The sequence below is a fragment of the Falco cherrug genome, chromosome 8 (assembly GCF_023634085.1).
Source record: "Falco cherrug isolate bFalChe1 chromosome 8, bFalChe1.pri, whole genome shotgun sequence".
In the NCBI taxonomy this organism is placed as follows: domain Eukaryota; kingdom Metazoa; phylum Chordata; class Aves; order Falconiformes; family Falconidae; genus Falco; species Falco cherrug.
The window spans coordinates 62336608-62363909 of record NC_073704.1 but is presented as its reverse complement, the minus strand read 5'-3'; the positions used below and the strand labels follow the sequence as shown (position 1 = coordinate 62363909).

The window sequence follows — 27302 nt, the reverse complement described above, 5'->3', positions numbered from 1 at the left end:
CAAGTAACAACACGTGTTCCTGTGACTAAACAGACATTGCCAGCTCCGTAGGGATGACTCTCTTGCCTGCTCTCGTAGACAATCTGTGAAGAGCCAGATCCTAATCACAGGCTGGATCCCTCGCTATCTGTAGCGTGATCTGCAAGTGAATCAGGTTTTCAGGATACGAGTGGTGTGAGCTGCATGCCTAAGATTGCGATCTGGTCCGGTCTGCGTGTGTCTGTGTATACATGATAGGATGGTCATTGGTAGAGCACAATCAAGTGCTGAGAAACATCAACTGTTTTGAGGAAACATCTACAGCTTGCCATTAATTTCACACCTGTAGTTCTTTGTCAGCCCTTTGGCCAGGAGTGGTTAAGCAAGGCCAGATTTAGTCATCATTCTGTATGGGTTGGCCTTTGATCCCCCTCACTAATTTACCATAGAGAAGGTGAAGGAAGGACCTTGTGCATCTGTGAGCATCCTGTATGCTCACGGGGAGGCTGTGCTGGACAGGGCAGATAAGCATGTGCTGCTGTTCAGTTACTAAAATTTCCTGCACCATGTGTGAGCCACAAATTCCTCAAGAAATCCTCAAGGATTGTCTTCTGCCTGTTGCATTGATGTGAAGAGGGACTAGATGCCAGACATCCCCAGCACTGTCCTCTTGGAGAGGGCATTGCCACTGCGGGAGCTTCTCTCCATCCCACCCCACTGATGGGCTGCCTGCAGCCATCACCTAACGCCTCTCTTCTTGTTTGCTGCTCACTTCCTTGGTTTCCCGTGCCTTTGCCACTCCAGCTCACTGCTCGTGGTGCCAGAAGATGGCTTACATCAGCATCTCTCCCAGCCTGATGTATACATGCTCTTACCTCATCATTTACCAATGGTGGGTGGAGGGCACAGAAATAGGAGGGTAGGTACAAGTTGCTTCCTGAACTCTTTGCAGAGCCACTGCGGCAGGGAAAGCTGCTCAGCCTGACCAAATCCCAGGCTGGTGCCAAGCTGGGATGTGTGAGTTCCCCCCCCCCCCCCCCCCCCCGACTTTTTCATGTGCTATTCTTCCAAATCTCCCTTTAAAAAATAAGCTATAACACGATACTTGCTCATTAGCCTCTGTGTCTGGAGGATGAAACAAAGGTTTGGTAGGAGGACGGGTGACTCAGAGGGTTGGTAACAGGATACAGAGCTGTTCATTTCCTACTTTCCAGTTTTAATCCAGCTGAATCAGTAAAGGCCAAATGCCTGTTCCGTCTGCCAGTTTGTCCAGCAGCCTGTCCGGGAGGGCATGGCTCCCTCCAGCCCCCAGGCAGGGCGAGTGTTTCATGGTGTGAATGATGAGATGTCCTGGGAACCTGCAAAGTCTGTACCAAACCCTCTGTGAATGTCATCTGAGGTCTTCGTTCTCATCGTGGGACTGCCAGTTCAGCACATGCTGCTGGCTCACAAACCCACCTACTTCATTTCTTAAAGGAACAGATTGCAACAATGTACGCCTCTGAGTCTTGATTATGGCAGGATCTTTTTCTTGGTCACCTCCCAATGATCTCGGACAAAGAGCTCTCTCACCTTTACCTCATTACAGAGAATTTATCACTGCTCCATCCTGTGATGCTTTCTCTGAATTTTTTTGTCTTTGGGTCTTTATAGTGACCATTCCCAAAGTTATGAAGGACTATTCCACCACCACTGCCTCTGTGAAGTGGTCAATACTGAGGATGAGGAGGGTTAGTAAAGCCTGACAGAATTAGCAGTACCCATCCAGAGCATCCTGCTGGCTGGAGGTGCTGGGCAAGGGGTCACCAAGGTGGCTTTAAACCACTGCTTCTCTCCCATCCGCTGTGTCTGTGCTAAACCCAGCTCAGCTGCAAAAAGAATCTGGTTCATTGTGTTTCATGGGGTCCCAAAATTAGTATTTTGTTAAACAAAACAATAAACTCAACAATGCTGTGGTAAGTTTTTGAAACCAAAGTAAAGCTGGATACTAGAATCTAGAGCACTTTTCCCCTCCGGTTATAACAACTTTACATTTGATTAAATGATAGGCAAAAAAAAAAAAAAAGTCTCAACAGTATCTCCTTTGTTCCATTGAGAATCTGGAACTATAATATACAAAGTACATGCCTGCCTTGAAGAGCTACACAGTAATCATGGATTGAACAAAAAAAGACTTTTTTTTTTTTTTTTTTTTTAACTGATTCAACTTGTATGCTGTATGTTGAATTTGTTTTCTGCTGTGGTTTGCTCTGAGGAATAGCATACACGAGCATAAACAGAGGTTCTCCTCTGATGAGACATACACAAAAGTAAAATGTGAAAGCCCGAGATCATAAGGCACGCTTGACTTGGCACCAGGGGGATGCAATTATAAACACGCTTGTGGAAGAAGTGCTGGGGAAATACTCTTCCCCAGCACACTGCTCAGAAAGGATCAGAAATGTGGAATTTTTATTCTAACTGTGAGGAGATGGCACTGTGGAGGTTGCTTTCATGTTTAGGAAATAAACCATCGTAAGATCTACCACATGAAAATTTGTTGTTCTTAGCACAGAGAGGCTGATGAGTTGGTTCTCGTTATGTGCCGCAGCCCTGGAGTTACTGGCGCGGGAGCGGAGATAGTGAGGAGGAGCTGTCATCTCCGACAAACCTCGCTTTGTCTGACTTTGCCCTAAAAGAAGAAAGGCCGATTCTAACGTGGGAGACAGTGCACAACCCCTGACACCAGCATACCCGAGGTCGAAATTCGGCCTTTGAGCTTTGGCTTCCTGCTATAACTTACGGAGTGTGGCATTGCCAGCTTTGAAATCCGACCGTCCAAAGGGATGTGCGGATTCAGAAATCCAGGTGACGTTTTGCGGGATCACATCGTGCTGTGCTTAGTATTCCTTTGGGACAGCCAGTGCTGTCACATAGGATAAATTAAAATATGCATAGTAAACGTAAATCCAAAACAGAAGCAATAATATAAAATAAGAATTATTTTTTTTTTAAAAAAAAGACCCAAACCTTTTTGTTTAACTTTCTCTGATACAAAGCAATTTCTCCAGGACTGTACACCATATGAAACACATTATAAATGCTCTTGTAAAATCCACATCATTATACCACATGAAAGGCTGGGTCCTAAAAATAGCCGTTCAGAGAGGATGCAGGCTAGTAGCAATTTCGGTGATCATGAAATAGTTGTGTTGACATCTCTATGCATGCACACCCACAGAAAGCTTTGACTTTTGAATATTCTTAGCAACATTTGTGCTTTATGGAATTTTCCACGTTCTGGTCCCATGAATAGTCCCTTGCACAGTGGTGTTCCTGTCTGATCTTATCCCCATGTTTCTAACCCTGATTTTATTGAGAAAATGGGTAATTATTTTTTTTTAGTTTTATGTGAAACTCTTTCCTTGCTGTCAGTATGACAGCGGTTGACAGTATCAGTTGTAATTTTGCTGTCTTCTATCAACGGGAATATTTTCTTTTTCCTTCAATAGACACACACATCCCTGATATTTTGGAGGGCTAACTGTCAATATGTAAACCTAGAGCATTAGATAACACAAAGAGCTGCCACGTCTACCCAGCCCTTGTATCTGTTGTGGTATTCAAAAGAAAGTACATGAAATCTGCAGTAATTATACAGTAATGTATCCACAACAAAAAATTTTCTTCCTCGTCCCAGCGATCAGAACTTGGCTTTTGTTTTGAAGTACGAAAGGATGCAGCCTCCTGGCTTTGGTGTGTTTGCAGCAAAGCCCTGGCTGGGATAAACTGCCATAGCTCTGGGACAGACAACAGAGTCCTGCCAACTGATATCGCGCGAGATCTTTTTGAAGAGCTCATCAGATTTTATTTTATTGCTGTTGTGTTTCAGTTTTAGCTTGTTATTTGTTTGAAATCATTACTATAGGGATGGTTTTCTAAAAGACGTTTGAATCTTCAGTGCTGATCTCTGCCTGCATTTTTCTAAGTAGAGCTGGTGATGCTGGAGATGTACACCTTCAGACGTGAGGATGGATGTCTGCAGGTTGCGGTTTAAGCCTGTGTGTGGCCCCTCTAAAGCCAGTTGGAAACTGTCTTATTTCCTCAAAATAAGTTTGCTTTGGGAATTGGAGCAAAATCTTTGGAGATAGCGAGTGAAATAATAGGGTGTTGAAGAAAATGACATTGCTTCTTAAATAGCTGGCATGAAAATCATTCAGTCTGAAGTTTCATTCAAATCAGATGTAGCTGTGGTTGTGATGGGGCAGGACACAAACTCTTCAAGCAGTGCAGCTCAGAGTGATTTACTGCCAGACTTACAGTTGCTCTCCGGCTTTAGTTTTAGTGTAAGGGCGGCTCTTGTCCCTTGTCCAGATCTGGCGTCCTTTTGCAATGGAAACAGGCTCTCAAGTGTTCAGATCAATGGGTTGAATTCTTGCAAAGTTGTTGCGACTTTGGAGAATGAAATGCTGTAAAATTACATGAGAGAAGCGTGTTTGCTGTTGCAGATTTAGCTCCCTAAAACAGCTGGACCGGGGAACACGGGAACACCTTGACAATGCGATAATTTTAACTAAACATCATAGAGAAAATGCATTCATTCCTACACGCACTCGGCAGTAATGTAAGGATATATTTCCAACTAAGCGCTAAGAAATTTTGGCTCATGTTAGCATATGTGCTCTGTATAATACAACAGATACTGCTGTTCAGAAAAAGCTAAAAAGTTCTTACTACTTCTGCCTTGAATTTAACATCATGCCTAAGCCCTTTTGTGTTCTCCATAATTAATGTAATGGATAAAACCAGGGTTATATCTGGCAATGTAAGATTTTTACTAATCTGGTGAACTCCGCTTTTCCTGCTAAGAGCAGAATTCAGGTGAAAACACCAAATGTGTGCTGGCTGGGACTTCTGGCAGCACTTGAACACAAGAGCTGTTGTAGAGAAAATTTAAATTCTTCACTCAAGACAACAGAAAATTACTTAGTATGTTAGTGCCAGTTGCTTGGTTACTGGCATTTACTGGAAATAGTATATAACTACATGTGTATATTTAAACTTCGCAAAATACAATGTTTTAGAATTACAATATACTGTTTGTACTGATCTGGTACGTGGATCTGCATATAAATGCATACTGGGGGATGAGGCAGGCTGCAGTGAATCCCTGAAAGATCAGCTCCCATATCCAGAAGCATCACGCTTCATCCAAATTCTCTTCTAAAACCAGTGCCATGGTAAATGTCAGACTCCCGGGCGGGTATGTTGCTGTTTGCCGTGGGTGGGAGCTGCCTCTCTCCTCCCTGCGCCCCGGGAGTTCGTTTGATACAGAGCCGAGCGATCCTCTTACTGGAGAGCACCAGGTGCCGTGGCAGACGCATGTAAATAGCCAACAAAATAGGCATTAGTAGCGCCAGTTGTTTATGTGTTAACACAGGATGTTCTCAAAATCAGGTAAGAAGTGAGGCATGTTACCAAGTTTTATAGCAGAGGAACCGGATAGTCTTGTAACTGCCGTGCAGGGCTGCAGTGGAGGAAGCGTGGTTTTATCCCAGCTTCTGCTCCCAGTCCCCCAGGAGCTTGTTTTTCTGTGACTCAGTTTCCCCCAGGAGCGTTTTGAAGCTTTATCATTTCATGTATAAGCCACGTTTGGAGAGCACTGCAGGGAAAGCCACACTAATACTGGAAAAAAACCCGAAAAATCCAGCACAGGCTGCTGCGAGAGGGGGTGTTTCAGAAACGATCAGAGAAGGACTAGCCAAAAAAAGTAAGCTGTGCTGCTTATTAGACCATTTACTTCAAGATATTAAACAAATTGCAATTTCATAATCTTTTAGCAAAGTGCAGGTGGCCCTAAAACCACAACTCCTTCAAGGCGATTGGCATCCTTTCTCGCTTTAAAAACAAATCGCCTTTTCAGCCCAAATGGTAATTTCATACAGTGGCATTAGTTGGATGGGAACGATGGTCGGACGGTCCAACACGTTGTCTCAAATAGACATGCTGCACCAAACTGCGCTACTACACTGAGGACAAAATGTCATTTCTTATTTACTGACTTGTAATATGCTGATGAGAACAACCTCCACTGTTGCACGGCATAGTTTTTGGACACATGTACCAAACCCCTGGATGCATAATTCAAATTCCTTGTCATGAAGAATGAGTCTATTTATCTTGGAACCTTTTTCACTTAAACAGTAATCTCTAGGAAATCATTTGTTAACAGTAGTTAGCTGCCAGTTTGTCAGTTAATGGCTTGAGGCGAAGTCAAAAGTGAATGAAATCTTTTCCAGGAGATGCTGCTGTCGCATGTGGTGCAGAAAGGTTTATAACAGAAAGCATTAGAGGAGGCGGTCAGATGAGTTCAGTCCAACTTTTAGAAACACAAGGAAACTCGGCATGACAGGGCAGAGACGACCGTTTTGCTAACTCATCCATTTGTAAAATATTAAAGCCATCAATTGTGCCCGTGTCAACTTCTAAGCCTAAATTCTCCTAACTGGAGGCTCCAGGTGTGTGTGTGGATGCCAAAACCACGTGTGGTCACGGTGGCTGGGGCTCTGCCTTGTGCTCTGTGCATCCCTGCATCCCGGGCATCCCTCCATCGCAGGCACCCCGGGCATCTCTGCATCCCGGGCATCTCTGCATTGCAGGCACCCCAGGCATCTCCCCATCCCAGGTGTGGGGGCAGCCGGGCAGGAGAGCCATGGTGCAGCACCCCCAGCTCACCTGGGGTGCTGGGGGGGGGTGTCTGCTGGAGCGGAGACTCCTCCAGCTCTCAGACATTATTGTTTCTCTATAAAAGTCTAGCAGTGAGTTTCAGTTAGGTAATGAGAGTTATCTGATTTCTCTTTAATCTGAGCAGCATCACTACGGTGCGATAACTTCGAATCACTGTTTATCTTGTGCTCAGTGCTGCAGGGAGAAAAGTGGCAAGAATGGGTGAAAATTCATTGGAAAAAGAGCTGAGAAAAGTCATCCTAGTCTACACCAAATCCCTCCTTCTTGCAGCGGGAGCGGGTGAGAAATAACTGCCCCAAGTAGAAACTCTCCTACGAAGCCACAAAATCCAGCTGAAGTAAATACCACTTCCCTGCAGCATTATCTCCCACTCTGTGCTGTCTACCCACAGAGGATGGTAGGGTGTAGGAACTGGCAGGGGATTAATGGCAGCCTGGTTCATAAAAAACTCTGCTGCCAGAAGGACGTGGGACCCAGACAGAAGTAAAGAGGGGCTGGTTCTCTCTGCAGATGCCCCCAAGTGCTATTTGTCTGAGAGCAGATTTTCCCACAGATCTTTGGCCTTCATATTATTTGAAGAACCCCCTCTGCAGCTGCAATCCTTCCCTCCCCCGAGGGAAAAACAGGGTGGTAACTTTGTGAACTGAATGGTGTGGAGGTTTAGGAGTACTGCCATGGGAGGGGAAGATTTGGCTCATTAGCATGGAACATTATGTTGCCAGGAACAGAGTTTTGGGGCAGAACTAATAACATGGAAGCAGATGCAGTCAGCTTTTATTAAACTGGTTTGTAGATGACTTTAAATAGGCAACATCTTGTATCTGGGGCTTTCCTTGCAAAAGGCAGGATGGCAGACCCCAGCAGCAGAGCCTGGCTTAGATGCTGGCTAAGGAGTACAGAGAAGCCAACCAAATCTCTGGATGAAAGGAAAAATTTCTCCCAAATGTATTAAAAAAAAAACCCAACAAACTAACAAAAGATTTTGTGGTTGTGTTATATTCTTTAAATTCCTACAGTCCACACATCTCACTTTGAGCAAGGAACAGCTGTAGACTGGTAGAGTTTATAGTCTGAAGGACCCAACATTATATCATCTCCTTTTTATCATGGTGTATCATCTCTGCTATGCCATGGACTCCTGAATTTCACTCAGTTACCCCAATAGCTGGACACATCATTAAATGCTTGACAGCACATTACAGGTAGGGATGAATAAATTAATCTCCAGGCCAAGTTTGGGAGCTCCCTTCAACTACCCTTTCCATAGCACTGATTAACTCTGTAACGCTTATCTGCATCGGTGATGGTCAGATGCCATTTCCTGACACATGGCATTCCATGGCCACCGGTAATGATGGGTTGAACTCACTCTGTAATTGTCTTACCCGAGTACACAGGTTGGAATGACCATCAGCCAAATACAAATTTCCCACCTCAGCCAGCTACCAGAATCGAGCAAGGCTGTTGATACCTCTGAGAAGTCACCACAAAGACCATCCATCCATCTGCCAGACCCAGCAGTGACTATTGCTGTGCATCCTTACAATGTCTTTCTGGTCCTTCCACCACCTCTGTGCAGCCTGGACTAACCGTCCGGCTTTCATGCGGGTGTTGGGAATGACCAGCCCTGACGGCGCCGCCGAAGCTGCAAATCTCTGTAGAGGTTCACGCTGGATTTCTTGACTTCTCCGTAGATGTCCATTAGCTGCCACCTCCTTCTTCACCAGCTCCAACCACCGTTTCATAGAGCAAAGAGCACTGTCCAGAAATTCTTTCCCTGCTCCATGCATCCAGGAGGACAGCCTGGCGCATGCACCAGGCCTTCAGGGCTGTGCTCCTCGCAGCCTCATCATCCCAGGCTGGCTGAATAAGGCACAAAGAATCCCATTTGAATGCTGTACTCTGTCCTACCTTTGTTGTGCAATACTTTTTTTCTCAGGCAGTTTCTAATCTGGAGATTTTCTGGGATCTCTACATGGCATGAAGGGAAGTCTCCTCATCACCTCAGGTTCTGTCTTTCAGTACCAAGTGTTTAAGACATAATTCTAGGCGTCCGGGGCCTGCTTTCTTTTTGTGTCTCCTTTGCTGTTGCTTTCATTTACTAACATGTTGAACTTCAAAGTCTATTCTTTCTCCTTCCTAATTTTTATGGAAAAAATGGTCTGAACCCCATTTGCATTTCCTCCCTGAGGATACTGGCAATCCTTAATCCTATATATTAAAGAATCTCAGTTTTCTCAGCAGCCTTTTATACTGGGACTACTATTCCAGTCTGTTTTCTCCTTGAAATTCTCTCCTGTGGTTCAAAATTGCTCTTCATGGTGCCCCTGACCACTGTCACTTTCTGTTATGAGCTATTTGCATGGGTGTTTGATCACTTTTAAGTCCTTTCCCCTTCCCATCCTGTCCTTCGCAGGTAATTTGTCAAGGTTTCGTGCTCCCTTCGTGGTGGTAGGTGCCTGTTTGCCCGCGGTGGCTGGTGTGCCGGGCCGTGTGCTGTGCAAGCTGCCGATCTCCAGGGTCCTGCTGCAATAACTATTTTTAGAGCCAAGATACAGCAGGATGAAAGTAAATAGGGTGAATAACTGGATGCTAGTTTATTCAGGGTGATTTTAATTTCACACCGATGGGCTCCATCTTCCAGGTGAGGACATGGCTCCCAGTGACTGCTGTCATTTACCTGCTTGAGAGGCGATTGCTGTCCTTCCCCGGCTGCCATGCCGGGTGGCACTTGGGGAACCCTGCCTGCCTGTCCCTTGTCCCTCTCCCTGCTTCCACCCAGGGACTGCGGTGATTCCCCATTTGTTCCCCAGCTCTCAGGAGCTGTGGGAAGTAGGTAGGATGCTGGCTTGGCTGGCCATGCGGATCCAGGGATTTAGATCACGCAAGCCCAGTGTTCTCTCCTACAAGTCATTCTCAACGATGTACTTGGGTAATTAGCATGTGCATAAACACTTTGTAATCTTGTGATCACGGCTTGCAGATTAGCTCTTTTGCCAGCTTTGCGATTTCTTTGCCAGTTTTAGTTTTAATTGCAAATCCATTACTGCCAGCTCCTTGCATATTGTAGCAATAGGCAAATTAAAACACTTGGACACAGTTGGGCGGGTTTCAGTTAAGAAATTAATTGTTACTGCCAACCAGTGCTTTTTAATGTGAGGGTGGCATTTGAGCTTGTTTTTGAGGGCATAATCTCCAAGACTTTCTTTTTTCCCTTCTCCTCCCCCCCTCCCCAGACTGCGTTGCCCTGTTGAGCAGCTCCACAGATGGCATGAAGCAAATGCTTGCCTCTTTGATCTCCTAGTCAAGAAATTTGGAAGTCATTCTGAATTTATGAGAATCCTGTCTGAAATAAATCTGTCTGTGCGCAGGGCCACACTAAGTCAACCCAGAGCTGCAGGCATGGCTCACCTGAACCTCCTGGGGAAGCGCAGGATTACATCCCACAAGAGCATCGTGTGATGCTGTAGCGATAAAGAGAAACTTCATGCATATTGTTGAACATGAAAAAGTCTAGACAATCTACAATTTACCAGTCGGGGTAATTGGCTAAAGGCTTAATCCACCCTGATAATCCAGTAATGGTATTGTTGGCAGGACATTGATGTGAATATCACTCAGCAGTGCTGGCAGCCGCAGTCTCCTGTGATTGCTGCCATTCCCAGTTCCCTTTCCACAGTCGTTAGGGCTGACAGGAAATTTTCAGAGTTCTGCAAACTTCTTGTATTTGGTATTTTTCAAAAACTGCCCGTGCTCGGTTGATTCAGTTGTAGTTTTACACTCTGTTTGTTGAATAGCTAACATTTTTCACCAGGTCAGAATTTTCACAAAAACATTCATCAAAAACATCTTTTCTTTCCCTGGTGTACTTTTTTTCCCCGATATATTTTTCACATAGCTCTTTCCAGCCTCCCCGATGCTCCTGTTGCACAGCCTCCCATCGCCCTTCAATACAAATACCATCTGGTTTTGCAGTGGACCTGTGCCAACGCTGTAAGCCACCTTGTGTGTCACCTCCAAACCTGGTGGCATTCACGGAGACTTCGGTGGCATCACTCTGCATGAGCCCTCACGTGCCACCAGCGTGGCACAGATGCTGCTGGGGCACTTCTGAGGTCAATGAGCTGAGCAGGGCTTCTGAAACACACTTCCCATTTTGCAGGGATATTTTTAATGCGTGTCCATTTGCCCCGTGGGGACAAAGGAGGGGGAGCTGGGGCTCACAGGGTGAAGCAGCAGCAGGTGCAGGGGAGGACAGAGGGACAAGTGCCCCCTCCAGATGTGAGTCTCCCACCACCGCAGTGTTTCATCCCTGCGTGCTGCCTTCCGTGGCTTGTTGATGTGTTAGAGCATGGCTGGGCTTTGCACACAGGCTGTCTAAATTATTGTCTAATTGTGCATGAAGCCCGTTGATAGAATCACTTTTCCCACTCCTGTTACTTTATTCCCTTCAACTCATTCCCTCCATTTACCGTATTAAAAGGGGTTGTTTTCACCTGGCTTTACAGCTCAAGGGCTCTGCTCTTACAAGCCTGTACAGCACCAAACAGAAATAAATCCTGCCAGGTACTGGACTCTCCAGAACTTTATTTATAATAGCATCATATTTGCTCACTGAGAAGCCACTTGCTTGTTTCTGATTGCTTGCACGTTTAGTCCAGAGACTGAGAGCCAAGTTAGTTTTTCCTTTTTGTGCATCACCACCAAATCATGCCCTGAGTATTGTCTGTACAACTCCCCTGCCTTCGGTGAGGTTGTGGACAGGTAATTGATTGGAGCTCAGCAAACTATTCCTCTCATGACCAAAGCAGAAACACCCTGGGAATTACTTTTCAGCAATGGGATTGACTCTGCACTACCAGCAGAAGTAAAAACCCTATGTATAATAATGTAGATAAACTTATTTTGGTCACTGAAACCAGCTGAGATGGCTGCAAATCCTTCACACCATTTTTAAAGCAGCTTGTAGTGGCTTTTTTGAACATTGTTTGGTGGGTGGTTTTCTTCTGCTGGGAAAACAATGGAAGAAGCACAGTTCCGCTGCAAACAAAACCTGAACATGCTCTAACTCACATGAGAAATATCAAAGAGCGCTTATTCAGTACACATTACCACCCTTCCGTTTTACAGCAAACACCTTGTCACGGCTGAGAGACTTTGGGAAAACTATATATAGTGTATTGGGACGAATGTCACCCTTGTAATTATCCCATAGGTCTGGCTCCACGATGTTGTGGCTAACAAATCCAACTTTAATTGTTCGTGATCTCTATCGGAGCAGACATCGGGTTTGAGTTCAGCCAGTACAGAGTCAGGAGGAATAAACACAAACCTACAGTAAGATCAAAGCAGCAGAGAGGTGCACATGTGCTAATAATAATAGCTTATGAAAGCTCATATTTTCCTTCAACAACATCCTGTCATTTGTGTATTAGCTTTGAAAAGGGTAAAAAAAAAAAAATTTAGTGTAATTTACTTCAGCAAAAAATGAGATAAGACAGATACTTGATTGCACCAGCTCGTGTGTGGTTTGCTGCGAGGGTTGTACATGCACCGCGTCCTCCAGTGCATGTGTGATTTGAGTGTGCAGAGGCTGAGCTGGCTGTGACTGAAGTACCATTGTTATCTGATTTTTATATACAGTCTGTGACAATGTGATGAGAAAGGAGGATGAGGTAAACAGTCTCAAAGTCGGTAACCGCATCCACACCTGGTGCACCTCGATTAAATGTCTGTAAACAGTTTGTATAGAGGGAGGTTACAGCCAGGCTGAGGATGCCTAATGGCTCCTAGCCACCCAGGCAAGCACAGGGAGAGAAACACAGAGTCTGGGGGATGGCGTTTCTGTTAGGGCGGAATCCTCCTGGGGGATTAAAATCAGGATTTCACCGTTCCACGGCTGTAGGTGGCTCCGCAGTCGGCTTTCCGGGCAGTGTGTGGGACGAGCGGAGCATGGCTGGGGTGACCGTACCTGGCGAGGCTCTTCGTGCCAGCTCGGCCATAGCGGCTCAGACAACACTGATTTCCCCTCCACATGATGTGACCTCCTTAGGAAGCACTGGTCAGCCCTCAAAACTGGGCACAGCGCTGACCATTTCCTCTGTCCTCTTACTGCAAATTTTCACTATCAGCTTTTTAATCTAGTGCAGTGGCTTGAACCTCCGGCGCGGTTTTGATTTGCCCGGCACTGGGACGCCCGGCCGGCTGCCGGGATCGGGACCCGAGAAACCGCAGGAGGGGAGACGTGATGGGTGATGCTGGCCACTGGGAAGGAGACGGCATGTGTTTTGAACTTGTCTTTCACGTTGCATGCTGTGGTTGTTGACGTTCAGTTTATGCCTGTAGTTCTCTCTGCAAGCAGGAAAGGGGTTGGGGTTTTGGTGAAGGGGAGGAAGGCTGACAATAAAAGATGACGAAGTGGCCTACTAAATACCGAAGATGGGCTGGCTGAGGAAGGAGAAGGTTGTTTAGGAAGAAAACCGCAGGCAAGAGGACAAACAGGAGCAGGTACAGGCACGGCTGCAGACTTTCTGCTCTCTGCGCAGGCGCTGCGTCTTTAGGTACGGCTGGCTCCCTGGCAAGGTGTGACGATGGCCATAGGGCGATAGTAACAGCGAGCAATCGCTGCGCTGGGAAGGCGTTTTTCAGGGTTGCGAGGCTGAGCTAGAGTCTATCCAAAGTCTGCGGCGGCTGAATCGCAGCATACAGGGACTCGTTAAGAAAGTGGAGCAAATAATAATGATCCATCTGTTTAATGCAGCTGAAAGGCGTACTTCAAAGATAGTGTTATCCTAAAAAAGCCCAAGTATAGAGGGGAATAGGCTTGATCACGGCTTCCAAGTTTTGATGGTGGCGTTGTAAGTAGGTCAGCAAACGGTAATATTTAAATTAACTCCTCTTTCTGGCAACTAGATGGGAATGTAGGTCTGGAAATGGGTAGATGTAGATTCTCTTCCCAGCTCTGCCACTCTTGACAAGTCACTTCATCTCCTCGTGCCTCAGGGAAGAATACAGCTTTGGGCTCTGCCCAGTAATCATCAGCCAAATGCTTCCCCACCTATCTAAAGGGTTTTAGAATATGTGATTGAAAAGTGCAAAGTGTTATTAACATTGAATTAATGTCTGCCATTACAATATGTAATAGAGTATTTCTGCACACACCCCATTTCCTCCTGCTCGACTGTTTTGTCAGACGAGTCCAAGTGTTTACCAGCTTTATAGCTGGCCTAAAAAAAGCCAGCAAGCTGTAGCTGCTGGTAGCTAGTGGAGCTGCTGGGCTTGTTTGCTGGAAGGGTATTTCGGTGGCAGGAGCTGGCAGCAGAGCAGAGCCGCCGGCACGCAGCCGTGGCCCCGGTTTTCAGCAGCAGGGTTGGGGTGGCCGGGCTGCCCCATCGCCAGCTGCCCCGGAGCTGCCGAGCCCACCCCGTGTGAAGCCTGCACGTCCGTAGCACCCTACCGGAAGGCAAGGTGCCTTGGCCGCAGGGTGCACGGTGGGGTGCAGATGTGCCACGCTTCCTGCGGGGGTGGAGAGGACCAGGCTGGTCTGAAAGCAGGGGGGATGCGCTGCCGGAGCACCTCCCTTCGCCTCTTCTCTGGGAGCTGAGAGTTGCAGCCCTCCCACCACCTTGCACATCATCAGCCAACGGCAGCATCCGCGCTCACCCATGGCAGTGCAACAACACCTTGCGCAAATGGCTTTAATTTCTACCTCTAAATATATTGATTTTCTCTATGCAAATAGCCGCTGCATGTTTGTTGACCCACAGCTGTATTTAAGGATACAAACCCAGACCTTTCAAGGCAGCATTCCTCTTTTTTTGGCGTCTGCTCATCCCATCAGACAGAAGTTCCCTGCCTGCCTGTTGCTCTCGCCCACCGGCACTTAGTTCACACACTGGCGCTCAGCAGCCCTACCTCCCTTCTCATTATCGCACCCTGCGCAGACATTTCACTTCTTTTCTAAAATACCTTAGCGCATGGTGTGGGTTACTGTCTAGACTGCATCACTCAAACCAAATGTATGCACCAATATAATATATTATTAGGGCTCACTAAAAGTAAAGAACAAACTACATTTCTTTGTTCACTCCTTAATTGTTTGTTCATTAGCTCGCTTGCTGATTCATAAAATATGAAAACCTCCAATAGGGTATCTAGTCACTAGTGCAAATTAGCTAGTTTCTAATGTACATAAATAAATTAGAGCCCTGCATTTACAATGTGCCTTTACTACAAGTGCTGCGCAGAAGTGCTTTATCTCATCAGGAAAGAATTGGATCTGCTGCTGTGCACACAAAGCGACAAGTAAAGGCAGAGGCTGGGAGTGCTGTGTCCCACACTTGCAAAACACGCTAGTGGCAAAAATTATCTCTGTGCTGGTGGGTAATCTGTTTTCTTTAGCTTCGAAGGTGGAATGTGACATCCTTGGATGCCTCCCTACCTTTGCAGCTAGGGCTGGATGTTCAGCTGGTGTGAGCTGACATGGGCACGGTCTGTGTACTGTCAGCAGCTGGGAAAGCCCTGAAGCTTTCATTATCCCGGGATTCCGTGTTTTTCCCCTGGTTTCTGTGATCCACTTTTGCTCTTTTTCTCCAGCAGCAGCTCTTCCTACTTTTTGGCTATTATTGTCACTTATGAATTCTTCCCCAAAAGAGCTGTGTCCTCAGACTCTCAAGAAACTTACTGCCAGATAGGATGTGCCCTTGTGTAAGACTCCCAGGGGATCCAAGATCATATTTTTATGGTGTTTTTTTCTAGCCTACAGATTTATATGGTGGGGAATGTAATTCTCTAATACAATTCAGAGATATAATTCCTCACTCCTTTCCATACCACAGTTAACATGCTCATCACAAAGGGTACCATTCTCTAAAAATAGTGTAGGTTTTTAGATAAAATTCTAAAGACGGCTGTTTAATGTCTGCGTATTTTATTGGTTTAATCCCTTTTCAGTTCTGTAATTCTCTTAAATAATGAATACAGGCTATCTGAGATAAGCTTGTGGTACAAGTTGTGGCTCACACTGCACAACCTGTCTACAGGAGAGGTCTGAACTGGTGCAGCTTCACCATCGGTGCGTAAGGGTCCCACGGAGAGAGTACCAGAGCCCAAGCAGCACAAGCTTATTAGTTATAATAACAACAATTAGTTATTAAAACCTCAGGTCCTGTCCGATTTGCATTGACACTGAAGATTTATGGCCATAAATGCCTTGTGTTGCTAACTGGGTGGTTACTGCCTCTTCTGTGGACAGCGTGCCCAAAGTCTTCTCCGTGTGTAAGGCTCGGACCTGCAGATGCTCATGTAGGTAAATGATTTCACATATATGGATGGTCTCGTCGAAACCAGCCTAACAATTTGTGCATAAAATTACTTGTATATATTTGCAAGTGTCAGATTTATACATGCAAGATCAAGGATTTAATTTGTAAATAGTTTTGGTTTGATACATAAAAGCTTTGTTGACTGGGTACTCAGAGGTCTCTGCTGCATCAGTCCTGTTGAATCTCAAGAGCAACCACTCATATGCCTTTCTTGAGCACACCTAGGTATTCACAAAATTTTAAAATTTATGATCAGCTGGAGGATATCCCAGCAGGTCAGCTCCCTGTAGGATGCAACATTTCCAGTGATGTGTTGCCAGCAATCTAGACTCAAAAAATGTGTATTTTTAACAGAGTGAAGTATAAGTTTTTTTCTCAGCCTCTTTCAATACAGTTGATTAAACAGAGGTGAGGGTGATTTGGGGTTCGTATCTTTGGTTATTTTACCTCGGCACCATTGCCATTACTTTAACCAGCTTTACCTCAAAGCCTGTCAAACTTCCTTTTCTTTGCTAGATTAGCTCCTGAATTCTCCACTTGCTCACATGCCCAACACCTCCACCTCTGACAGATGTAGAGAAAACCTACTCCGAGTGCCGTTGTCGTTTTCTTTATCATTATGTGTCCGAAACGTTCCCAGGTGATAACCGTGGTGCACCTTATCACTGCAAAGGGCCAAGGCTCTTCCAGACCTTGCAAACTGGCACTTGTGAGGGGACTTCATCCACAGACAGAGTAGTGAAAGCAAAATCCCAGTCCCAAAGACATTTTAGGACCTCCGTGGTATCAAAAGGGATCATTTTTCTTGCATGTTTTGCATTTGAAAATCCTAAGGCATGATTCATGTGGTCTGGGAGCTGGCAGGGCTTACGGTGCATTCTCCAGATTCACCAGGGGCCTGCAATCTGCTGCGCTCGTAAGTGTAGGGCAGTGAGACCATCAGCCTAAATGAAATCTTGCTTTGGAAAGTCAGGGGCACCTTTCCCCCTGCCCAGTTTGACTGTCCACATTTCAAATGAGTTTTTTCTTGCTTGATCGATCACAGATTTCTGTCATTTTGTCAGTATTGTGCTTCAACAATAAAAGAGAATTAGTTCTAGTTAATTACCCCACAAATCTATAATCTCTAGTTTATGAAGGAAAAATACAGAAATGGTAAAATCTCATGTCATACGGTTGGAGCCAACCAGTACACGATGCTGCAAAGGCCTGCAAAATGACTCCAAACAGTGTCACACAGAAATTCTCTTTCATCTTCATCTCATTCTGCTTGAATTTCTTCATTTAATTGACTAAATCACTGGCTGCACTGGGCTTCTTACATTTTTGGTTTGCAGTGTTTGTAATGCTATCCAGGTCTCTTTGCAGATTAGGTGAAAGAAAATGAATTATGCTTATTTCTGTGCTTTAGGATTTTTTTCATGTGTACTGCTCTATGCAAAACAAGGAGTATGATTCTTTAATGTTTTCTTTAGATCCTAACTCTAATCCAGCCTCCCCAGCTCCACCTATGTGACTGTGAGCATCGCCTTTGCCGCTGTACAGTTTTTCTGCATTGTTGAAGGCAAAGGTTCTTGCTAAAGAGGTAGAAAGCCCTGAATCAACATCTCTCTTCCTTTAGGTTGCAAACATCATTACTTTTTCTGGCCATTCAGTTCTCTGCCTCCCTCTTTGTGTTAGGAGTAATTGTGGTGCTGAGATTTTCTGAGTTTTTCAGACCATCTGATTTCAAAGGCTCCTTGAAGAAGACAGCTTCCATTGCCTGCTGGTCCCGTCTGGATTCAGGGCAGCAACTGCAAAGCAAAATATTTTACTGCAGATACCAAGAGTTTTAAAGTCCTCAAGCAAGCTTGCATTTAAAAGGAAGAGTTGCTAAATTCAACGTACATAATTGACATATAATTTGAAATAATAGCTTTACAGGAGTGTCTGCGTAGAATTTGACCTATATATTCCTCAGAATGGTGACCGTGTGGAGGAAGGAGAGAGCTTGACCCAGCTTGACATTCAGATCCCAGAGAAAGGTTGCATGACTAACATTAAAAACCAGCCATTTAATTTCAGTCTTGGAATTGCATCATGAAATCACAAGCTGACAACCATGGCACCCAATGCGGGCATTTTTTGGAACCATTTACTGATGCTCACCCACCTGAATTAAAAAAAGAGTTAACTGCGTTCTTTTGGACAGCAACTGTAAATTTATTTCCTTTTAACCACCTCACTTTGTTAAGAGCACCTCTTCTGCAGTTGAAGAGGATTTCAGATGTACCTTTGACTCACACTGCTTCTGGGTGGTGGTGATCCTGCTTTTTTGAAATACCTCTACATAAAATTATCCAAATCCCACAAATCACTTCATATTATTTCATTGATGTTCCACTGGCAGAGAGGCCTCGGAAGTTTTAGAGACTCGAAAGGAGGCAGGTGCCTTTTTTGTCCTCCAACCTTCCCAGAAAATCTGGTGATGCTGTGGGATTTCCCCAGTCCTTGGAGTAATTCCCCCCTTGGGGGAAGGTATAGGCCAGGGTCACAGTGGGGGTATTTATTCGCTTCTTCCTGGGGCAGAGGACTGAGTCTCCAGTGCATCTTTCTCCTGCATCTCTGTACCACCTAGTGATGAGCCCTTGCTCTCCAGGTGCCTCCCCAGGTCACTCTGTCCTCTCCATTTTCCCATTCCTGGTGTGATGACACCAGGTAGAGCACACGTGAAGGGAGGAGGTGCAGCAGCACAGTGGTGCTTATGAAACAGGGAATGTTATGAAACAGGAATCCAGTGACACCAGCGTCCCAAGTACCAAACTCCCAGAGGAACGCATGAAGTTGGTGCCCAAGGACAGCAGCATCCTCGGGTACTGCACTGGGGTTCTGCCGTTTCCACAGCACTGCCTGTTGCCCTGCTTTGTAGTTTAGCATATTCTTGATCAGCTTTATGGAAAGGACTGTTTTCTATCAACTGTTTCAGCCTCTGTGTTTCATGCATGTGGAATGTCCCAACTTCCATACACAGCAGAAATGGCTGTTGGGTTCATCGTTTTGGCTGTAAGGACTTAGTGTGCTATTTAGGGTGATTCACTGGGCTGCATCACTCTGCCCGTCGGTACGTTTGGTTAAGACGTAACACGTTCTCCTTGGATCAGGAGAGAGCAGAAAAGGAGCAAAATGTTGTTACTCTGATGTATTTTTTAAAACTCTGCTTCTTAAATGATGAGCAGGGCTTGCTGAGAGCTGCTGGGTATTGGTCTCTACTCTCCTGCTCCCACAAACAACAGGTTCACAGAGATTTGGATTTTCCCCTGCAAAGAGGATGGGTAAAATCAGCTAGAAAGGAGAGGGAGTCAGCTCTGCTATCAGATGGAGAGAGCACGGGTGGTGTTTTCCACAAGTGCTGGGGCCACCACCAGCTGTGGAGATCCAGGTTACTGCTGGGTCACCCAAAATCATACCTGGAGAGAGGGAGGGGAGAAACTTGAGCTGCTGTAATCACAGGTAGGAGTGGAAATGCCTGGAAACCATCCACCATTGAGCAGTGGGCCACTCCTTGGAAACAGCAGGAGTAACTCCTGTGCCATCCCAGCAAATGTGTGCTAATGTGGTCTTGCACAGTACTTTCCTTTTCAGTCTAGCTAATAGTCTCAGCAACATGTTTAGATAGATATTTATATAAAAAACCCTCTTATGTTTCATTTCCAAGCCACCACGCATGGATTTACTCGTGAGTAATGGATGAGTCGGCAGGGTATAATGCTCATTACTCACAGGGAGCGCACAGGGAGGTACTTGGAGCCGTGGCGAGGGCCGGGTGTATCCCAAATTTATCCTGTCCCCAAACGCTGGGCATCGCTGCCTGGAGCTGCCGCACTGCTGATGCTGCAGAAGCTGGGAACAAGGAATTCAGCTCATTTTTTCTCCATTTTTTAGTTCAATTCTGTCAAGGTAAACTAAGCCTCTACCATGCCATAGAGTGCAAGGCCATGATAAAGTCTTAATTTCTGCATCTTCTGCCTTCCGCTGCTCTTTGTGGAGGAGTGGTAACAAGTGTCGTTGGATAGCCACAAACTCTCTTTTAAATGAGGATTATTACCTACAAAGAATGTAGGCAAGCCAGATTCAGTGGTGCAACTTTCTGCAGACTAGCAGCCAGTGCTAATGAGAGTATCTGGTCATTCACAAAGATTAATCTTCTTTTCCCTCAGCCGAATGTTTCTGTTTAAAGCACCTGCTAAAAAGGGAGCAATATAATGAAGTGTCTGGGTGGTAAAAAGTGGTTTTAGAGCCCTGGTTTTGCTTCCCATTCTTCAGCCAATGTATAGAGCAAAGAAAAGGCTCCCATAGCATGCGAAGCCAGGAGCAGAGATGGGGGAATTAGGATCTGGGCCCTAAAGCCTGAAATACCCAGCCTGCAAAATCTCATGCTGTGAGTTGGGTGGAAAACGAGAGCAATAATTGAAGCAGAGAGACTGAATTTAGGAACAGAGCAGAACAAATTAATGTGTGGTCCTGGAGGGTGATTATTCCTGCTCTTGTGCCTGAGAATGCCTGGGCTCATCCTGTATCACAGGGATGCACAGGGGAGGGACGTGAAGGATTAGCTTCTCCTTCTGTTCAGAATACAGTCTAGACCAACCCTAGCCAGACCAGAAAGACAACATGGCATGGAAATCAAAACACAGGCTCCTATTTCGCTAATGGTACACAGGATACAGTGGGGCCAGTGTGAGGTTTCTTGCTTGTGGTCGAGAATTTAACTTTCTTTTTTCTGAACACGCTCTAACGTAAGACACTTGAGGGGTGAGGGTTTCAAATCAAACAGGATTCTGTGCATGCAGAAGTTGCTTGTTTGCAAATACAGTGATGTGAGTTTAAACCTCTTGTGGTTTACCGTGGAAAATACAGACTTGGTGTTTTTCACCTGAACCCTGCTACACACAGATTGTAGGCAGAGGAGACTGTAGCTCGAGCAGTGAAGAAATTCAGACGTGAAAGTAAAATTAACTTCCTTGGTGTGCATACAGACAACTACAGATACACACACGCACACGCACGCCGCTGTAGGGTGGTTTCCTCGTACCGATTTTGTGCTCTGTAGGGAGCAGCAGCCTGTGGCCACTGGGAGCGACGGGCGAGCAGAGCTCCAGCCCCCCGGCCGCGTGGGGAGGGTCTGCGTGGCAGGAGCTCACGGCAGCGCTGGGAGGGAGTCAGCACTCACCGAGGTTGCCTTAGCCGTATTCTGTACCAACCTGAACGGGCATTTAGCCTCTCTGGATCTTTGTAGGCAAGTTCAAGTCTTTCTGAGTCTTGAGTTTATAAGTGCTTTCCCAGGAATAAGGCATAAAATCTTCCTTGCTTTTGCACACATGAAACCTATATGCTTCAGCATCCCATGTGGGTGGCTAGCTTCCCAGCTTGCAGGTGGCAGGGAAAGGCAGGGTATGGCCCTTCCGCAGGAGCTGAGAGAGCTGGGAAGAGTTCCTTGTGCACAGCACTCATCTAGGCTGCCTCTGCTCTGCTTCCAAACGTGCTGAGGATCAAGATCCAGGGAGTAAAGCCTGAAAATAAAAGGAAGGTCAGGAGCCCTTTTTTTGTGTCTTGTGCCTTAGCAGCACAGTTACAGCTGCTGCCTGTTTTCCAGTGACTTGTGCCTGTGAAAGGAAGGGCACGATGTGAGTCTCAGGGGTGGTATTATTTGTTTGTTACTCAAAAAGTCAAAGGGAAAAGGATGATTGACCCGATCTACAATGCGTGATCTGACATGGAAAGTTTCCACTTTGGAACTGGGAAAAAAGAGATCTCCCGGTATAGGCTCTATGCAAAGGATTCTTGGTTGTATTTATCATTATGTATTAATGGGGTGGGTGAGAAAATTACCTTCCACATTCATAATTGCTTTTACTTTTGATCCCTCCTGCAGTACGGAAGGTTTACAGTCTGTAACACAACATGTGTGGGTTTCACAGGTCAGTCGACCTACCCTGGAGGAAACAGATTTCAGGTGTAGTTTCTCATTCTCGTTTGCTCCTTGTATTCTTCAGCGGTGCAAAGACCCAGAATGAGCTGAGGAGAACATGAGGCACAATTTGGGAGAACCAAGACATGATCCTTTTTTGCATGGCAAGAATTTTGTTAGGATTTGGCTTGAACATACAACTTGGGGAAAAAACCTAAAATCTGGTTTTCAGTTAGAATGAGGCTTGAGTGTGGCAGGGGAGTTGGTACTAGATGATCTGTAAGGTCCCTTCCAACCCAAATCATTCAGTGATTCTGTGTGTTAGGGTTAAGGTTTGGGCTAGTGGAGACCTATGAACTAAATGAGCACAAGTGACAGCTGGAAGTGAGCCTGGTGACCAGGACAGAGCACTGACCTGCGTGGTGGATAGGGCTGCTTGGAGACACTGGATAGGAGGGGAAAATGTTAGGATTAAGATTTGGCTGAGAAAATACGTGAGACAGCGTAGCTGCTTCTGAATTCCCATGATACACTGTTTAATCGGCACATTCCCTCTGAACTTTACCTACTTACCTTGAGCCTTGGTCAGCAGTGCCTTGGTGGCCGTGGTTGGACATGTGGCCCAGGGGCACCCAGCAGTTCTCAGATTGCTTTAGCAACCTCTGTAGTGCCATCTCAGTGGTTCTTCCTGGTTCAAGCCCTAACCCTACACTCAATAGTGGCCCAGGCCTAGGAATGTCTCCCACTTCCCAAACTAAATGTAATGGCTCCAGATGTGGCAGCATGTTCAGAGTCCACCATATAATCTACTGGACTCAAACCCTGACCTCAACCTCAGCTCTTTCACTGCTCCAGTGACTCCTGGTGACCCCAGATTTCAAAGGAGTCACAGATTCACTCAACATGAGCTCTCAGTATTGGTGCTGCTGTCTCCCCCAAATCCCTTCATAACCTAGCACATCGGCTTATTCTGATAAAACTGTAATTCTGGACCTTCCCAAACTCATGCAGCCATCACCAGTCCCAGAAGAAAAAGGCTGCAAAGAAAGAGCTCTGTGTCCTCTTTGTTGATTTGTCTCCACAGAACGTTCTCATGACCTGACTTCATCTGTTCATCCTGGCCTGGGTTATAATCCTAACACCTCCTCCAACCTCAATTCCACCTCTTTCCCTTTGTCAGATACTAACCCTAGCCAAAACTCTCATGCAAGCCGTAAAGATGCAAGCTATGTTCAGCCTGCCTCAAAGCGGGGTCCAGGTGGAGCTGCTAGAATGCTTTTTTAAGTAGGAAATGCACTAAGAACTAGAGCCCCATGAGTTGGGACTAGGGTTGGGTCTGGGGTTAATATAATTTTCCAAATTAAGTTTAGGGTTTAGTTTAGGCTCATGTTTCACAGGAGCCATGAGCTAGGAACAAATGGGAGAGTGCTGCAGTGCGGCGTGCCTCCGGTCACCGGTGCTGCTTCCCTGTGCGAGTGGGTCAGGGAGTTCCTGTCCCAGATTTCGCTGCCTGCTGTCACGTGGACAAAGTAAAAATTGGTACCGTAGGTGCACAGCCTGACAAAAGTCTTCCTCGGAAAAAACAGGTTCCAAGGAAGAGTATCTGATGTCGTCACTGTGAGATGACTGGGCTAGAGCTGTTTCCTTAATTAACCTCTTGTAAATAAGGTGTTTTGATGGACTGCAGCTCAGCAGCAGTGCAGGGATCTATTTCTGAGGAAATTCTACTGAATTCCAGAAGAGGTAAAGATGCTTTGACTGAAAAGGTACTGTATCCAATAATAGCTCTAAAGTTTGCAAATAAGTCTTTGATCTCTTCTGTTTCATAACTCAATGCTGGTTTTGAAAGACAGCTGAACCTTCAACCCCCACAGAAAAATTCAGCTTTTTTTTTCTTGTCCTGCTTACAACAAATGCAGGCAGGTGGCAGGTGCTGGTGATGCGATGAGTGCGAGGGAATGACCTTCCCTGCCTTGTAGCTCCGTGACAAATGCTCAAGAAATAGGAATGGAATGGAACGGAATAGAATAGAATAGAAATTTCAGCTCGAAGGAGTATGACAGCTACTCCTGTTTTACTTATAAAAAAAGTGAGTTTGGGATTTACATAATCAACAGTTCAAAAACTATCAAAAGAAGAGAAGCTCCAGGCTGTTTGCATGCTTGCTGGCAACGAAATGCAAAAGAACTTGAATTCCATCCCAGACTGCATGCCCCCATGTTGCGGGACCTCCTCCCCCCATCAAAGCTGTGTGAGGATACACCACTCCATGTCCAAACCTGCGTGGAGTGGCGATGGCCTGGCGGTGCGGGGGGACCAGCCATCTGCACACCTCTCCGGGGAGGTGCACACATCTGTGAGGGCATCCTTTCTGATTTGATGCATCACGTACGAAAGGAGGAGGCTCGTATTCAAACCCGTCCCCACTGTGCCCGTGGCCACGGGAGAATAAAGCCGCGTACCCAGGAGTTAGTTCAGAGAAGCAGTCACAGGTTTTTCCATTGATTTCCATTCAGACTTCCAAAGGTACTTTTTCTTTTCTCTCTGTTTTATAAAGTGCTGCTTACACCTACTTTCAGCTATAAATAAGAAATAATCATGTGCATTTAACACTTATTAAAATTCTTTTTAAATTTATATGCAAACGAGGAGCAGCCACAGGCTCCTGGCAGGTTGCCTATAAAGCCCTTTGTTCTGCAGAGATTGTACACCACTGATGAGGCAGATAAATTTGTCTTCAGTGCCATAGTCTTGTCTTTGCTCTGAATCTTTCTTATAACTACTGGAAGGTGTAGGCTGAGAAATGCTGGTTTGATTAGCTGGGCTTGTGGTTGGTCCCTTTTCATGCCAAAATCATTTAAGTGTTCCAGACATGGCATACACCCATGGAATCTACAAATATATCTCTCCCCAGTGCGTCATAATTCCTGGGGTAGTAAGTGATGAATCATCAGGATCTAATGTGAAGATAAGCTAATTAGCATTAATCAGAGCTCCTGCCCGAGGTGGGAAAATGCTAGGTGAGCAGTCTGTTGGCTGCCATCTAAGTTATTTAATTATTTTATTTTCATTTCTTTCGATTTTACAAATCGAGCTCTTCAAAGCTCCCAAGCTCATAGACTGGCAGTCTTCAGTGCTATGCAAAATACCCTTTTGTGTCACTCAGTCTCCATCCTGCCCTGATCTCACCCATCGTCTCGCTTCTGGCATTGCCTGGGAGCCCACAGACTGTGGCTGGGTCACGTTGTGGCGTGGGATGGCTGCTGGACTTAGAAGTTTCTCCCTGCAAGACATCTGCCTGCATCCCCTTCACATTAAAATCGTTAAGTGACTGTCTCTAGAGTTTAAATTACTCTTAACTTATTGCAGTATCGTGGAAGAGAGAGGTCCCATCACATGTGCTAAGTAGTGATGAGAAGTATTTCCCTTATGTAGAGTAGTTGTGGTATCAGGCTGTTTCCTTCTTTCTACTCCGGGGACTAACTTTTTGTAGAAATTTTAAAAATTATATTACAGTTTTTTTCTTCTAGTAACGTACCTTCTAGCAGAAAATCCCAAGTAGCAGGGATGACTGTAAATACTTCCTTACGTGTCCTGCTGGGTGCCAGCTGCCTTACCCTGGTCGGGGCAGGGCTGTTGCAATCAGCGTTCAAGTCTGTGGTGCAGAAGCATGAGGAATTCAGTCTCAGCAAAAAGACACCATCAGCCACCACCCACCACGACTGCTGCCCTGTTTGAAGCACTGTTTATGACAAATTCCCTTACGTACTGGCATCTGCAGCATGCCTCTAGATTTTGAAACGTGTTGGCATTGGTGGTGTGCCGCCTCCTCTGCGTTCCTGGCGCACCTTCGGTCTGGTAGCAGGTATCCTGATGCAAAGGGAACCAGGATTCAGACTCAAGACATTAGTGTAAAGGTAATTAGCTTCCAGTGAGACCTAAACCTTACGAGGAAAATTTTTTAAAGATACTTGGGCACCCAACGCACGGTGTGGCACAGCAGGGAAGCTGTGGCTGCCCTGCTGCCCCGTAGCCCCGGCGGCACACGTGCCACCCAGGTCAGCCTCGCCTCATTGGGAAGAGCTGGGGGGCTCCTGGGGGGCTCCGGTGCTTTGGGAAATGATACCCAGCGCAGCAGCGGGCTTGCTGCAGCCTCACTGGGACACTGGGGATGCGCGTTAGCAGACCCCCCAGAGCAAGAAAAAGGAAAATGTTTGCTAGTCTGCAGGCTCGGGAGTCCTGCAAAACTCAAGTCCTTGTGGTCCTTTGCCGCCGTGTCCAATGCGTGTCTTTACCACCCAAAGACAGAACTGAGGTTATCTTTCCTTGAAACTGCTGGAGATCTGCCACTGGAAATGCCTGCCTTTGCTCTGGATTTTGCCGTGATCCCATAACTTATAATTACGACTCTTCCATGCCGGTGAAGCCCGCCCTTTCCTTTTTTAGCCGTGGCACAGGCTTTTTAGAGAAACTACCAAGAAGTTTCAGAGCAGCGCTGTGCTCTGGGGACTGCTGGGGTTGGTCAGTGAGTTTTTTACCTCTTGAGCTTGTTCAGATGTAGCATAATTATTCCTTTTCATTAAATCATGGAACCACAGAACGGTTTGGGTTGGAAGGGACCTTAAAGACCACCTGGTTCCAACCCCCTGCCACGGGCAGGGACACCGGCCACCAGCCCAGGTTGCCCCAAGCCCCGTCCAGCCTGGCCTTGAAAAACTGTTCCATAGCTCTGCACTGAGCTGGGGGAAAAAAACCCAACCAAACAACAAAACCGAAAGTGGCAGGAGCACATAGCTGCTTCTTTTACTATGGTGAATAAAAATCCCAGCTGGGAAGGTTTGTAACCACCAGCAGATGTCATTGCAGCCAGCGCAGCTTGGGACATGTTGGGTGAGAGCAGAAGCACGCTAGGTATTCGGATAATACCCGATGGAGAATGAAAATAAAAAATTAAATCATGTAATCTCTGATTGCCAGGTAGCTCATGCTTAGATCACTGGTAGCTAGTTTATAGTAGATAGAGTAGATATGAGGGATTAAATTCCACACTACAATTTGTTTTCTGCTGAATAATTATGATTTATTAGTTCCAAGCACAAATTATAGTAATTTAAAATACTAATACTTTTTTTAAAAGGGAACACGCAAGTGCACTGTGTTTAATGGGGATAGCTGGGTCCTGATAACCTGACAAGCCCAGAAATTAGTGATGAGGGCTGGCAGGGGGCCCCAATCCACGTCACAGTAAATTTGGGCATAGTGCTTGGGGGCCGGTGGGGCGAGCGTGCCTGGCTGGGGATGCAGGGCACCTTTTCCTCCCGCCCCTC

The 27302-nt window shown here is 46.0% G+C and overlaps 1 protein-coding gene across 8 annotated transcripts in view; it reads left to right on the top strand.

Annotated features, from left to right (window-relative positions):
- The window catches only part of TCF7 (transcription factor 7), a 73804-nt gene that overhangs the window by 6824 nt on the left and 39678 nt on the right, over window positions 1–27302 (top strand). The window lies entirely within an intron of this gene.